Source organism: Somniosus microcephalus, chromosome 31, assembly GCF_052327205.1.
Source record: "Somniosus microcephalus isolate GS21.2 chromosome 31, FLI_Smic_1.0, whole genome shotgun sequence".
NCBI classification, from domain to species: Eukaryota; Metazoa; Chordata; class Chondrichthyes; order Squaliformes; family Somniosidae; genus Somniosus; species Somniosus microcephalus.
In genome coordinates this window covers 11,472,889-11,489,515 of record NC_141017.1, presented here as the reverse complement: position 1 = coordinate 11,489,515, position 16,627 = coordinate 11,472,889, and positions in this window count along the sequence as shown.

The following is a 16,627-nucleotide window of genomic DNA, read 5'->3' as shown; positions in this document are numbered from 1 at the left end:
CTTTCACTTGAAAGCTGTTGGGGCACGGATCAAAGAGTGAGGGGCAACCATTCTCCAGCACATTTGTATGGAATGTGTTCACTTTGGCAGGTCTGTGGGCGTTTCTCAGACAAACATCACCGATGATGACCCACCCTAGGTCAAGTCTCTGAGCATAAGGTGAGTTGTGTGGACCATTTATCTGTTCACGTACCTTGTGGATTCTCAATATGTCTCTGCCTAGTAGAAGCAGGATGGGAGCTTGAGGGTTCAATGGTGGAATCTGGTAAGCCACTGGTTTGAGATGAGCATGATGAAGCGTTGCTTCAGGTGTAGGGATCTCTGACCTGTTATCAGGCACCTGGTTACACTCTATTAGTGTGGGCAGAGGCAGGCTCGTCTTTCCATCAAGGGTCTCCACTACGAAACCACTGGCCCTCCTTCCTGATGTCTCCACTAGGCCGGCACAAGTTTTCAGTGAATATGGGGAGCTGTTTCCTTCTATGTTAAAGTGGTCAAAGAACTGAGACATGGCGAGTGATCTGTTACTCTGATCATCCAGCATGCCGTATATCTTTATGGCTTTCTCTTGCTGTCCTTCAGGGTAGACCATCACAAGACAGATTTTCGAACAGGGTTTGCCGCTGATGTGTGCTCTGCAGACCTTGGTGCAATGTGAGGCTACTTCAGGTGTCAGAATGTCTTCCTCTTCCTCCCCGCTGTGCTCTGCTGCGGCGGTAGAGGCCGTTGAGACCCAGGGGGCTGGACCTGGGTGGAGTGCTGTGTTGTGGCCTTTGCTATTGCATTCTGCACATTTGACAGCCATGATACAGCCCTGTGCCAGGTGAGTTGAAGAGGAACAGCATTTATAACAGATGCCACGTTCCTTTAAGAACGATTTGCGATCCTCCAAAGTCCGTTCTCTGAAGCTCCGACACCTCCTGAGCGGGTGCGGCTTGTTGTGAATGGGGCATTGCTTGACAGGGTCGTCCATTTTCCCATCTGCGTCGTCGCTGGAGGAGGTGGACAGTGACATTTCAGTTTTATGAACTGACACTGGAGTTCTCTGGTTGTAGCTTGTAGCAGACTGTGCTGTCTTCAGTGGCCCAGGGCTTTGAGTGGAGAAGAAGAAGCTTGGGTCGTTTCTTATTTTAGCCTGCTGGCAGATAAACTTGGCAAAAAAGGAGAAAGGTGGGAAGGGAACGTTGTGATCTTCCTTATACTTTGATCCCTGAGTTATCCATCTTTCCTGCAAGTTGAATGGTAACTTTTCAACAATGGGATTTATCCCACGTGCCGTGTCAAGGTACAGAAGACCTGGCAGACATCCCTCAGTTTTGGCTGAGTCAATTTCCATTAGGACGTCACCTAACTCTCTGAGCTTCAGGCGGTCTCGATTGAGGATCTTGGGAAAGTTCTCCAGCTTCTTAAACAGTGCATTCTCAACCACCTCCGGGGAGCCATAGCTCTCGTCCAGACGATCCCATATCATCTTCAACCCCATTTCCGGGAGGTTGATGTGCACAGCTCGAATTCTCTTGGCGTGCTCAGTGGATTCCTTACCCAGCCATTTAGCGAGTAGGTCGATTTCTTCGCTTGCTGACAGGTCTAACCCTCTTATGGTGTTCCAAAAAGTAGACCTCCATGCTCTGTAGTCTTCAGGTTGCTCGTTGAACTGTAGCAACCCGGTGGTGATGAGTTCACGACGTGCGAAGAACCTCACGAAATCTGACATGCCTTGGGTCTGTTCATAGTGAGGTAGAGCAGCTGGACTGCGATAGGTCTGCAGATATTGTGAACGATAATGATGGGTTAGCCTTTGGTCTTCTGGTTTGAACTTGTGTTCATCCTCTTCCACAGTGTTTTTGTTGAGCTCACAACAGCACTGAGATGCATGGCCAGGCTCCTCCTGTTCGTGTATTAACTCTGGAACAGGCTCTATGTCGGGCATTGAAGAGTTAACAGTTTGTGACCTGGTGTGGCTTTGTATGTATTCTGTGGTGCGTTGCACTGGATCTTGGTGAGGGAGATGAAGGTTAAGGTTGCTGCCTGTTGCTTCACCTTCAACAGCTGCTTCAAGGACTTCTGCCTCCGCTAGAGCTGCTGCTGCCTCTTTTTCCATATCCAATACGGCTAATGTTGCTTCAATACGTGCCTTTTCCATTTTTATGTCCATTTCCCTTTGAGCAAAGGATATCTTTGCTTTGGCTGCTTCAGCCTTGGCTCTGGCCATCGCTGCTACTGCACCAGTAACAGACCTACTTGAATGCCTGGAGGAGCCAGAACAGTGAGATCTGGTCTCCTCTGCTTGTTTCAATGGTGACTGTTCCTCCATTTCAGCTTTTGTGACTGGTGTCTGGAATGTGTGGCTTCGGAGATGCATTGAATCGTGTTGGTGTTGAGTATCTGTACCTTTAGTAGATTCGCCCATGGGAAAGGTGTCTTTTCACTCTTCTGTCCTCCTCACGACTATGATTCGACAGATAGCTAAACCCTCATCACCAAACAGGAGGCGTTGTTACTTTTAATCCAGTTTAATGACACAGGGTGAAACTACAAAGAGAGCAAGAAATTACAACATCAAATAAGGCCGATTGGTATTACAATCACGATCTGAATACACAAAATAAACCTAGGACAGTAGAATGAAACGTTACCACTATAACTCAACGGTTCTATTACAATTTGAGGTAAATCTGATACAACAATCAAAGGTTTAACACATGAATGCCAGGGGAAAGACTAATAGCCAGCAACATGGAAACTCCACAAAGTGCAATATTTTAACTCATCTGGCCGCAAATATCAAGAAATGGTGACATAGATCAAACATAAAGACATCTGATAAAAAGCTACTTACAGACAATGCCAATCAAAGGGGGAAACTGAAAGGGATGGCGTAAGATGCTGCAGAATCACCAGCCATGATTTCTGGCTCCCTCGTGGTTGTGTTTTACTTTCACTTTCTCATCATGTCACATGACATAAATCAACAATAAGGAGGTAAGTAGTAAAAACACTAGGGGGAGACAAAACACAATACTAAAAGTCTCATAGGGGACATAACACCTATCATGTTCTCAATGTCCTTATTTATGCCAGGCCAATAAACAGTGTCTCTTGCTCTCCTTTTGCATTTTTCAATTCCGAGGTGTCCCTCATGAATCCTTTTGAGCATGTCTTGACGTAAAGCCTGTGGAATGACTATTCTGTTCTGTTTTAGTAATAGTCCACTTGCGACACGTAACTCTGACCTGATGTGATAGTACTTTGGACAGGAACCTTTTGGCCAACCATGATGAATGTTCTCTATTACTGTTTGTAATACTGTATCTTTTACTGTTTCTTCTGCTATTTGCTTTGATTTTGTGTCTGACACGGGCAGCGCACATGAACATCCACGTCTTCCTCAGTAGAGCTCACATGACTCATTGTGGGTGCTCGGGATAGTGCATCTGCTAACACTATGTGTTTGCCTGGTGTGTAGATCAGTTCAAAGTCATATCTTTGCAGCTTCATCATGAGTCGTTGAATCCTTGGAGACATCTCATTCAGATTTTTTTTAATGATGGCAACCAGTGGGCAGTGGTCTGTCTCAACTGTGAAGGTGGGAAGTCCATATATGTAGTCATGGAACTTTTCTAGTCCAACTACCAAGCCTAGACATTCCTTTTCAATCTGGGTGTATCGACACTCAGAGTCAGTCATAGACCTGGAGGCATAGGCAACAGGCTTCCAATCTTCACCCTCTGCTTGTAGCAAGACCGTGCCTAGGTCATCTTTTGATGCATCCATTGACACTTTGATTCTCTTTGTTGGGTCAAAGAAGGTGAGTACAGGTGTGGTTGTCAGCACTGTTTTGAGGTTCATCCACTCTTGTTCATGTCTTTCTGTCCATGCGAACTCATTTTTTTTATGTAGCAGGTCTCGCAGACAGGCTGTCTTGGCTGACAAGTTAGGAATGAACTTTCCAATGAAGTTTATCATCCCCATGATGCGTAGCACTCCTTTTTTGTCAGTGGGTTGGGGCATGTTGAGAATGGCGTTTACTTTTTCCATATCTGGCTCTATTCCTTTACCAGATAGATTATCTCCTAGGAAAGTGACTTCCTGGACGCTAAACTGACACTTGGCTTTGTTGAGCTTCAGTCCATTCCGGCGTATGCTCTGTAGCACTTTAATCAGTCTCTCATTGTGTTCTTTCAGTGTGGAGCCCCAGATGATGATGTCATCAACATAGACCCGAACTCCTTCCAGACCTTCAATTATGTGTTCCATCGCTCTATGAAAGATTTCAGATGCAGATATTATCCCGAAAGGCATTCGGAGGAAACAATACCTGCCAAATGGTGTGTTGAAGGTACAGTATTTGGTGCTCTCTTCATCCAGTTTTAGTTGCCAAAATCCTTGTGAGGCATCGAGCTTTGTGAAGTATCTGGCACCTGACATTTCACTGGTGATTTCTTCTTGCTTGGGAATCTGGTAGTGTTTACGTTTTATGTTTGCATTTAAGTCCATTGGATCCATGCATACTCTTATATCATTGTTCTTTTTCTTTACACATACCATGGAGTTAACCCAGTCTGTTGGCTCTTCGACTTTCCTGATGACTCCTAGTGTGGTCATTCTGTCCAGTTCTTTCTTGAGCCGGTCACGCAGGGGTGCTGGAACTCTCCGTGGAGCATGTACCACTGGCTGAGCATCCTCCTTTAGCTGGATCTTGTAAGTGAATGGGAGAACTCCAAATCCTTTGAACACATCCTGGAAATTACTCACTACAGAATCCACTGAATCATCTGGTCTGCTTATGGCACAGTTTATATGGTAGACTCTCTTGACCAGTTCTAAGTCCTCACAAGCTTTGTCACCTAGTAGTGAATCAAGTCCTTCAGCCACAACAGAAAACATGAGATGATGCACTTTGTCTTTGACTGTCACTTTAAGTCTGCATACACCTATGCTATCTATTTTCTGTCCATTATAGTTCTTCAGTAGTACTGACTTTTTCTGTATTTTGGGCTTTTCTTTCATATTTTTAATGTCACTCATACTGATTAAGTTTGCTTTTGCCCCAGTGTCTAGTTTCAATGTAACTAATGCTCCATTTACCTGCAGTGGCATTATCCATTTGTCCTCTTTTACTGCATTAACTTTATGGTCAGCATTGTCCATTCCTGAGGGCTGCACATTTTCTGTATCCTTTTTGATATTGTCACATGACACCATTCCTACAAAAAATGTCTCACTTAAATCAGTGTCCTCAATCACATTGACTTGTTGCCCTTTCTTTGTTTTTACTTTTGAAAAGCATTGTTTGGCAAAGTGATTCTTTCCATTACATTTTGTGCACATTTTCCCAAACGCTGGTGTAAGATTCGAAATTTTCAGTAATTAATCACGCAAGAAAATAGGGTTAATAAGACAGTTTATTGACCAAAAGAAGCTTGTACAGAAAAACCTTTGATAAAAGGGCATACAAAATGGCCGCCGGACCTCGTGATCAGTTTCTGGGACCATTTGATTTCTGTTACTGCAAGCCAGACAGGCTTGTGGATTGAGGACAGTAAGCCCGCGAAAGCCAGTATCGGGAAACCGAAACTCATGGAACTGAGCATACATACTAATTAGATTCTAAGTACAGGACAGTTTTGGGTAACAGGATGAGGCCCATCAAGAAATGGGCGGGCAATTGAATGAACACTTAAACCCATTTGCTGTACAAAGGAAAACCGTTTAACAGCCATCAAGGGCAATCTCCAGACCGATCAATATACGAACCGAGTTACGGTGACAAAGAAAAAGACATTATCGGCCCAGGAAGGCCAGTTAAGCTATCACCGGCTCCCGTTACAAAGACAAAGCGCCCCTGCAGAGATTTCTGCCCGCCAAAAATATTACAAAGACTGGACTATGATTTGGCGGGAGATAAGACTGTCCCAAAAAGGTATAACTGTGGATTGAAAGGTCCATCAGTACGCTTCGCTTCAGATTCACGCTTCGGGAACACGATTCAGTAGTTACGATTCGATTCAGGACGTCTCTTCTTTTGAGAACGCTTCGGGACGGACTCTTCAGTCAAACAAGGCTCGGCCACGACGGGAAGACGAAGGAGGGTGGCCCGGGTACCTTTGTCGGGAGATCATCGACGACCCAGGCCGAAGGAGAAGACACCCTCGGGAAAACGACAATCCAGGCCGGAGAAAAGGACACTCCGGGCCTAACACTCCAGTGCCTCAACATCCCATTCGGTAACGGACCTTCCAGGTGCATCCAGTTCTTCGGCAGCCTTTCAGTAAAGGTAACACAGGTTTAACGGATTCATCCATGACGAGCGCTCATCAAGGCTGTATCTGCTGCTTCATCGCGTAAGAAAACCAAACTGCGCCAGAAGTTCCCAAATCCACGTGACGACGGAAAGCGGTGCCAAAAGGCTGCGAACCCCCTTTTTGCGAATCTGAAAGTGGTGAGCATGATCCCGAGTTCCTCAAGTTGAAACTTAGTTTAGGTCTAGGGGAGGGGGTTAAGGGTAATTGTAATGTGTTTCCCCTTTTACGATGTGCCGTGTGTTTCCCATTTCCATAGAGTTAAGTTTATAGATATGTGCATGCTTGTAGTTACTTTAATCTGTGCTTATGACATGTATTCTATAATGCTGCAAACTGTTTAATAATAAAAGCATCCATTTCATGCTATTCAACCTGGTCTATTGAGTTTTTCTCTGCACTACAGTTCCCTGCACCTAAGTCCAAGGTCTAGAACCGTAGGGAAGAGTGGGTCGAACCACTCAAGGGTAATTATTGCACGAAGCCTGGTAGGAGACCAGAACGAGCAAGAGAAACCCCCTACACTGGGCATTGTCTTGACTGGTGCTGGTAACCACAGCGTTTACAATTAAAAATTCCATCCTCCGATTGCTTTGCATTTCTGTTCTGCCCATGTTTCTTCCCCTTGTAGAACACAGCACCGACAGCAGCAGAGTCACTCATTACATTCGCATTATTATTAATTTCACTGAAAGTCTTTGCGTGCTGTTGAGCTAGCTCACTGGCATGGCATATTTTCCCAGCATTCTCCAATGTTAGTTCGGTTTCTCTCAACAAACATTCCCTGACTTTTTTTATCATGAATACCAAACACAATCTTGTCACGAATCATGGATGATTTCAGTTCAGAGAAATCATATGTCTGTGCTTTCAGTTTCAGATCGGTCACAAAGCTATCAAAAGTCTCATTTTGCTGCTGTGTCCGTGAACGGAACACGTACCTCTCATAGGTCTCGTTCTTTTTGGGAGAACAATGTGTATCAAACTTCTTTAGCAGATCGTCCATTTTTTCTCTGTCCTCCTCTTGATCAAATACAAATCTATCACCTGCGGGCCTGCAACCGTGAGCAGTAACGCTATTTTCCTTGTGTCTGGCTTCGTACCGAACCCGATGGCAGCAATGTAGAGTTCGAATTATTGTTTGAAAGTCCGCCAATTGCAGTCGACATTCCCCGTGAGTTTCAAACCCTCCGGTGGCTTCAAATTCTCCATGTCGCGTTTCACAATATTTTATGTTCATAAATATATGGACGTTTTCATTATGAACAGCTAGCTTGAGCTAGTCATTTATTCAGCCATGTGGACTAGTGTACAGGCATCCATCTTGACTATGCCTTGTGACTAGCCCACTACTAAACATACAGCTCCACCTAGTGTACCATTCTAGAATGACATGTTACTGATCATTACACACCTGAGTGGGCAGATGGGGCCTCGGTTTAACGTCTCATCTGAAAGACGGCAACACTGACAGTGCAGCACTCCTTCAGTACTGCACTGGGAGTGTCAGCCTAGATTTTTGTGCTGCATGTCTCGAGTGGGACTTGAATCCACAACCTTCTGACTCAAAGGCTCCCATAACATATACTAATCTATTGTACTTTAAAAATTGATCAGTAATCATGGCTCCAAATAAGGGAAGTGTGCCTGATAATCCCCCCATCATTTAATCTCCGGCCCTTCCCTCCTCTCACGCTCCTTCCCAACTTTTCGGGCAGCTGTTGCTTTCTCCTGCAGCCTCCGGTTCTTTTTCACCTCCTGTTTGAACCTTCCCTGCAGTTTCAGCCTCTTCCTTACATTAGGTTTGGGCCGAGGAGCTGCCCATTCTCCCTCCTTCTGCCCCTCACTAACCTTTCCCTTTCTACACGATGCCACCCCACCCCTCACTTCCATGTCTCTGTCCCCCTCTGACTCCTCACTCTCCAGCTCTTCTGTAACCTCCCATCCCTGCTCCCCATTAGATACATACTCTCCCTTAGAGAGTCTTCCTGCTATCACGGTTTCTCCAACAGTGCCACTCCCTTCAGCCTCATCTCCATCGCTAACCCTTGCTCCCCATTTCTTCTCTCTCTGGGACAATGGCCCATCTGCACCTATCTTGCTCCCTTCTGGCGTCTTTATCTCCCCACTCCCATCCTGCTGCCCCTTTAAGGCTCCTGCCTCTTGCACCCTCTTCTTGTCTTGCCCCCTCCTGCTCCCTGAGATGTCCAACTCCCTGTCTTTCTTTGGAGTACTTACACTTACCCCGCACCCGCCTCCTCTCCCCCTGCGGACACCAGATTATTAAAGGAGAGCCGAGCCGTATTATGGTTTGACTCTGCCTTCGACCCATGCTGCCCGCTGCTGTCTTTGTCCTTTTCCACCATACTTGGTGTGTTTTCCACCCTCTCCATCCTGTTCTCTGCTCCGCAATTTTCTGCCTCCTCCTGCACTCTTTTCTCCTTCCATTCACCAGTTGTGTCCTCCGCCTGCTCCGCTCCTCCAGCCGCTCCACTCACACCTCCTGCTCCTTCTCCTTCTCCCATTCCCTCATCACTCAAGGGGCTTTCGTCTTAAGTTTCAACAATTACCACTTGAACTACAAGATGGGAATTCTAGTCATCGAATAAATACCTGGGATGTGTGGACTTCCCCTCCCCTCTCCTTCTCGATGAAGCTGAAGCATGAATTGATGTAACTGATAAATGTCTGCTGTGAGTGGACGATGCAATAAATAAATTGGCCCAGGTTTCCTTATAATTACAAAAACCAGCAGAAAGAACGAGGATGCCAACAGACTCCAAGGATCTGACAAGAGAGGATTGAATGATGTATATGGCTTTGCTCCTTTGACATTCTGTTGTAATAGCGACTGAACCACAATGTTAACAAATTCAAATCTGCTTAGAAAATACAGCAACGTTCCAATTTCTAGAAAAGAAACAGGCAACAACACACATACAGCACTCATTCATTATTGGAACTCCGAAAGCTAAATCATTGGGGAAAGAGACTTCTCGCTGGCAGGTTCACATGTTTGGCTCTAGGGGAGACTGATTTTGCGCAGAAGACCGAGCCAGTCACATAGTGACACACAGAACTCTGCACAATCCTGATTAGTACCATTTTCGGGTGAATTTCTGGTAAGGGATATTAGTTCTGGCAAATAGCATGGTGTCACATTTCAGGCACCCAGTGTCAGCAGCAAGTTGTGTCCGGGTGGGTATAACATGGGTTAGCTGTAGAGTGAAGCTCTCTTTACGCTGCTCATTTTCCTACATTACAACACTTCATAGGAACATTGGAATGAGCTCAGGAACAGGAGCCCCTCGAGCCTGTTCTGCCATTCAATTAGATCATGGCTGATCTGTATCTTAACTCCATCTACCCGCCTTGGTTCTGTAACCCTTAATACCCTTGCCTCACATAAATCTATCAATCTTAGTTTCGAAATTTTAAATTGACCCAGCTTCAACAGCTTTTTGGGGGAGAGTGTTCCAGATTTCCACTACCCTTTGTGTGAAGAAGTGCTTCCTGACATCACCCCTGACCGGCCTGGCTCTAATTCTAAGGTTATGCCCCCTTGTTCTGGACTCTCAGAGGAAATAGTTTCTCTCTCTACCCTATTGAATCCTTTACTCATCTTAAACACATCAATTAGATCACCCCTTAATCTTCTATACACAAGGGAATGCAATCTGTATGTAACCTATCCTTATAATTGAACCCTTTTAGCTCCAGTATCATTCTGGTGAATCTGCGCTGCACCCTCTCCAAGGCCAATCTCCCCTCCCTGAGGTGCAGTGACCTGAACTGAACACAGTTACTCTAGATGGGGTCTAACCCGAGCTCAGTACAGCTGGAACATAACTCCCACCCCTTTGTGTTCCAGCCCTCTCGAGATAAAGGCCAACATTCCATTCGCCTTTCTAATTATTTTCTGTACCTGTCCACTAGCTTTTAGTGATTTCTGTACTTGGGCCCTGAAATCTCTCCGCTCCTCCACAGTTCCCAACTTCTCACCATTTAGAAAATAATCTGATCGATCTTTCTTAGGTCCAAAGTGGATGATTGCTCTTTGTACCTGTGCACTAACTTTTAGTGATTTGTGTACTTAATTGGCTGGAAAGCACTTTGGGACATCCTGAATCATGAGAGGTGCATCTTTCTTTTTACTCCAACAATGTAGCTTAACTCCAACCTGGAAAGAACGTTTCCTAATGCAGTAACTTGACATTTCAATTGCTGACAAGAGCCACCCTAGAGGGTTCTCTGAGAAAGATTGCTAATTAATGTTATGGCTCTCCTCCTGACTCCCCAATGCCTCTCCACCACCTGCAAGGCACAAGTCAGGAATGTGGTGGAATACCCTCCACTGGGTGGGTGCAGTTACAACAGCACTAAGAAGCTCGATACATCACAGGACAATGCAGTCCACTTGATCACAGCCTATCCACCACCTTAAACAGTTACTCCCTTCACCACCGGCGCACCGTGGCTGCAGCGTGTACCAGCTACAGGATACACTGCAGCAACTCACCAAGGCTTCTTCAGCAGCACCTCCCAAACCCACAACCTCCACCACCTCGAAGGACAAGGGCAGCAGGTTGATTGATTCCTGGGATGAGAGGGCTGTCCTATGATGAGAGGTTGTGTAGATTGGGCCTGTACTCTCTGGAGTTTAGAAGAATGAGAGATGATCTCATTGAAACATAGAAGATTCTGAAGGGGATTGACAGGGTAGATGCTGAGAGGTTGTTTCCCCTGGATGGAGTGTCTAGAACTAGGGGGCATAGTCTCAGGATAAGGGGTAGACCATTTAAGACTGAGATGAGGAGGAATTTCTTCACTCAGAGGGTTGTGAATCTTTGGAATTCTCTGCCCCAGAGGGCTGTGGATGCTGAGTCTTTGAGTATATTCAAGGCTGAGATCGATAGATTTTTGGACTCTAGGGGAATCAAGGGATATGGAGATCGGGCGGGAAAGTGGAGTTGAGGTGGATGATCGGCCATGACCTTATTGAATGGCAGAGCAGGCTCGAGGGGCCGTATGGCGACTCCTGCTCTTATTTCTTATGTCCTTATGTTCTTAGGTGCATGGGAACACCACCACCTCCAAGTTCCCCACCAAGCCACACGCCATCCTGACTTTGACATATATCGTCGTTCCTTCATTGTCACTGGGTCAAAATCATGGAACTCCCTACCCAACAGCACTGTGGGAGTACCTTCACTACATGGACTGCAGTTCAAGAAGAAGGCCCATCACCACCCATGACCCCTGCCAACCTGCTGGCGAAGATCAATGGGAAAGATGGCATTGAGAAGGAGCTCGTGGAGGATTTGGCAAATGGAATGTGGCGTCCACTTCCGAGCTCCCATTTGGCAACCAAGGATGGGCAATAAAATGTCAGCCTTGCTAGCGACACCCACATACTGAAAATAAATAAAGAAAAGGATTACACTCCTTAGTTATTGCCAATGGAAAACTGGAAGTGTGGCAGAACCACTGAATGACTCTGGCTAACTGTATATAATCTCTTTAACAATGTTCTAACACCAGCCTAAACCTGTACCATTGTGTTAGGCATTACTGTGTTTTGTATATAGAGTTTGCATGTACGGGGCGTGGCCCCTTTAAGAGCGCGGGAAAACGCGGGCAAACGTGATGACGTCACGCCGCAAACCACGTGACTGCCCTGGAGTCCTCGTGGCATCTCTGTTGAGTAAAGACCTGTTTGATTGTTCTCCTGTGTCGATCTCAGTTATTCGTAGGAATTCGTCAATTCCTACATTGGTGACCCCGTTTTTGTGAACGTTTTCACAGAAGAAGAGCAAAGCATGGAAGCAAATGCCGTTTTGCTAAAGCTACCGCAGTTCTGGGAGCAGCAACCACCCTCGTAGTTTATTCAGGTCGAGGCCCAGTTCGCCCTGAGGAACATCGATGCGGATCAGACCAAGTATCTTTACGTGGTCTCCGCACTTGACAGCTCTACCGCCTCTCGGATCGTCAGCCTCCTCGCAAACCCCCCAACGGAGCGCAAGTATGAAATCCTCAAAGCGCGGTTACTACAGGTTTTCGGGCTCACAAAGTCGGAGCGCGCCCATCGATTACTCGCAATGCCCGGGCTCGGGGACTCCAAGCCTTCAGAGTTGATGAGTCAAATGCTCACACTCCTGGGCTCAGAACGGGAATGTTTCCTATTCCACGAGATTTTCCTCAGCCAACTGCCTGAACAGGTACAAGGTGCCCTGGCCAGATCTGAAATTGAAGACTGCGCAACGCTCGCTGCGGAGGCTGGCAAAATTTTCGCTGTAACTCGGCAGAACTGCGCCGCCACGAGGCACCCATCCCCTGCAGACACCGCCCCAGCTCGTCAGCCTGCTGGTCTGTGTTTCTGCCACGCGCAGTGCGGCGCGAAGGCGAAGCATTGCCGCCCTCCCTGCAGTTTTCCTCAAAAAAAACCCAACATTAACTGACACAGTGACCACTGAGGAACGGGTCTAACAGGTACCCCGTGGCCGCGATGGCGATCGGCAACGCGGGAAAATTGCTGTTCATCACCGATACTCTCTCTGGTCATCGTTTTCTGTGTGACACCGGAGCGCAGTGCAGCATTTTACCCGCGTCCGCCCTCGATGTGCAGACGGGGAATCACGGCCCCGCCCTTGAAGCGGCCAATGGCGGAACGATTCAGACCTTCGGCAGACGGCGAGTGGAGTTGTGCCTCGGGGGTCAACGTTTTCACTGGGAGTTTGTTACGGCCAAAGTTTCCCAGCCCCTCCTCGGCGCGGATTTCCTGTGTGCCAACAGCCTCCTGGTCGACGTTCGGAACCGACGGCTGATCAACGCAGCAACTTTTAATTCTCTTCCGTGTTATCGCAGTAACACGACATCACGCAACGTCTCCTGTGCGTTCCCGACTCCTGATGAGTTCGCTAGCCTGCTCAGCGAATTCCCCAACCTGACAAGACCCATGTTCACCTCCACTGCCACGAAACATGGTGTGGAACACCACATCACCACCAACGGCCCCCCGGTCTATGCGCGAGCCCGGCGCCTGGAACCTGGCAAGCTGGAGGTCGCAAAGGCAGAGTTCGCAACCATGGAACCGTTAGGGAATATTCGCCGGTCGGATAGTCCCTGGTCTTCACTCCTCCATATCGTCCCAAAGCCTGGCGGCGGATGGCGGCCATGTGGCGACTATCGATGCCTAAACAACGCCACCACTCCTGATCGGTACCCGATCCCCCATATCCAGGATTTCTCTGCCCATTTGGCAGGGAACAACGTGTTCTCTAAAGTCGACCTCGTCCGGGGCTACGACCAGGTCCCAGTTCATCCAGAAGACGTCCAGAAGACCGCAGTCATCACCCCATTCGGCCTCTTCGAGTTTCTACGAATGCCGTTTGGGTTAAAGAACGCTGCCCAGGCTTTCCAACGCCTGATGGACTCCGTGCTGCGGGACCTCAAGTTCCTCTTCGTCTACCTAGATGACATTCTAATTGCCAGTCCTACTAAGGAAGAACATACCTGTCACCTACGCACCCTTTTTCGACGCCTCAGCCAACACGGTCTGATTATCAACCCGGCCAAGTGTCAGTTTGGCCTGCACCAAATTGACTTCCTGGGGCATCGCATCACCTCAGAAGGAGCGGTTCCTTTACCTTCAAAGGTAGAGGCGGTGACATCCTTTCCATGCCCGCAGAACATAAAGGCCCTGCAGGAATTCCTAGGCATGGTAAACTTTTACCACCGTTTCGTGCCTAAGGCGGCACTACTCATGCAGCCCCTGTATGAGGCCCTCAAGGGCAAGACTGGCAAGAACCCGGTAGACTGGATGGATGACATGGCCCGAGCGTTCGCCGACACCAAAAGCGCCTTAGCCAGCGCGACTATGCTGGTGCACCCGCTGCCAGGAGCCACCATCATCCTCACCACCGACGCGTCGGACTACGCAGTCAGTGCCATGCAACAGCAGTGGGTGAACGGGATGTGGCAGCCGTTGGTATTCTTCAGCCGTCAACTACGGCAGAACGAGAGAGCATACAGCACGTTCGACCGGGAGTTGCTCGCCCTTTTTCTGGCCATCCGCCATTTTTGGTTCCTTCTGGAAGGACGTCCTTTCACCGCCTTTGTGGACCATAAGCCGTTGACCTTTGCAATGTCCAAGATCGCCGAACCGTGGTCAGCCCGACAGCAGCGTCAACTGACCTACATATCCGAATTCACCACGGATATACGGCACGTGGCCGGTAAGGACAACCTGGTGGCAGACTGCCTCTCCCGCGCGATCGTCAATACGGTTCATTTGGGCATCGACTACACCCTCATGGCAGTGGACTAAGCCTCAGACCGAAAAGTCCAAGCTTACAGAACGCCCATCACTGGCCTCCAGTTGGCCGATGTCAAGTTCCATTCGGCAGGTATCACGCTGTTGTGTGACGTCCCCATACAGGATCCTCACCCTGTCGTGCCGGTCGCCTGGCGCCGCAAAGTGTTCGACGCCATACATGGGTTGTCACACCCTGGAATGAAGGCCTCTCAGAAACTGATGTCCATGAAATTTGTATGGCATGGCATGCATAAAGATGTCCGCGACTGGGCCAACACCTGCGTGGTCTGCCAAAAGGCCAAGGTAGAGCGCCACATCAAAGCTCCGTTGGCCGCCTTCACAGTTCCGGAGCGACGTTTTGACCATGTCAACGTCAACCTGGTAGGACCACTCCCACCCTCCCATGGTTTTTCACACATCCTGACCATGGCTGACCACGCCACCAGATGGCCAGAGGCAGTTCCCCTGTCATCCACTACTTCGGTGGACATGGCCAGGGCATTCATTTCCTCCTGGATCGCCCGTTTCGGAGTGCCCGCAGATATTTCGTCGGACAGGGGACCGCAGTTTTCCTCCGAATTCTGGAATGCAGTGGCCCAAGGACTCGGTGTCAAATTACACTGCACCACAGCCTACCACCCACAGGCGAATGGCCTCTGCGAACGCTTCCACCGCTCAATGAAAGCCGCCCTGAGGGCCAGCCTCCAGGACGCTGGATGGGCAGACAAGCTACCGTGGGTCCTGTTGGGCCTTCGTACGGCCCCCAAAGAAGACCTTCACTCTTCATCAGCGGAACTCGTGTACGGTCAGCCGCTGCGAGTCCCAGGGGACTTCCTACCAACATCGATGGAGCCATGGTCCGCGTCTGCCCAGCTTGCTAGTCACCAAGAGGCGGCCAGATGTTTCGCACCGGTGCCCACTTCGCACCACGGGCTGCAGAGGTCACACGTTCCCACGGAGCTTCACAAGGCTGAGTACGTTTTCATTCGCCATGACGCACATAGGGATCCGCTCAAGGCCCCATATACCGGTCCTTTCCGCGTGTTGGAAGCAGGGGACAAAACCTTCACGGTAGATGTCGGTGGTAAACCGGACCACATTTCGGTCGACCGCTTAAAGCCAGCACATTTGGACCTCGACCGCCCCGTTGAGACAGCACAACCGCCGAGACGGGGTCGGCCACCCATCATCGTTACGGCAGAACAAGTGCGACCACCCGCCAGACCGCCAGCCGCCCTGCAGCCTCTGCCTCGAGAGTACAGGAGTCATTCTGACAGGCTCGTCAGACCCCTTCACCGTTTCAATTTGTCCGTTAAAGTGAATTCTGGGGGGGCGCATGTGGCAGAACCACTGAATGACTCTGGCTAACTGTATATAATTCTCTTTAACGATGTTCTAACACCAGCCTAAACCTGTACCATTGTGTTAGGCATTACTGTGTTTTGTATGTAGAGTTTGCAAGTACGGGGCGTGGCCCCTTTAATAGCACGGGAAAATGCGGGCAAACGCGATGACGTCACGCCGCAAACCACGTGACTGCCCTGGAGTCCTCGTGGCATCTCCGTTGAGTAAAGGCCTGTTTGATTGTTCTCCTGTGTCGATCTCAGTTATTCGCAGGAATTCGTTAATTCCTACAGAAGTATATTTGTGATCAAGCAAACTGTAAAGTTTAACTGGTCCACACTGCTGCTATGGTGTCTGCAACATACCAAACTAGATGCTGCTCAATCTGCAATCTGAAAACACACAGATTCTTCCGCTCCAATGGTCCGTGTGACTGCTTTAACAATCTCAGTAGAACTTAATCATTCCATATAACCAAATGGATTAAACATTGATTGCAAAGGGCAAACAGCCCAGACAATGCCAAAGAGCTATTAATAAAAAATACTGAGAATAATAGCAAGCCCGCAGTGAGTTATATGGCCGCAATGCAATCCAAGAGGTTTAGGTCACATCGTAATGACAATGGAAGAACAGTTCATAAACCTATCCGCCCCTGAGACCAGGC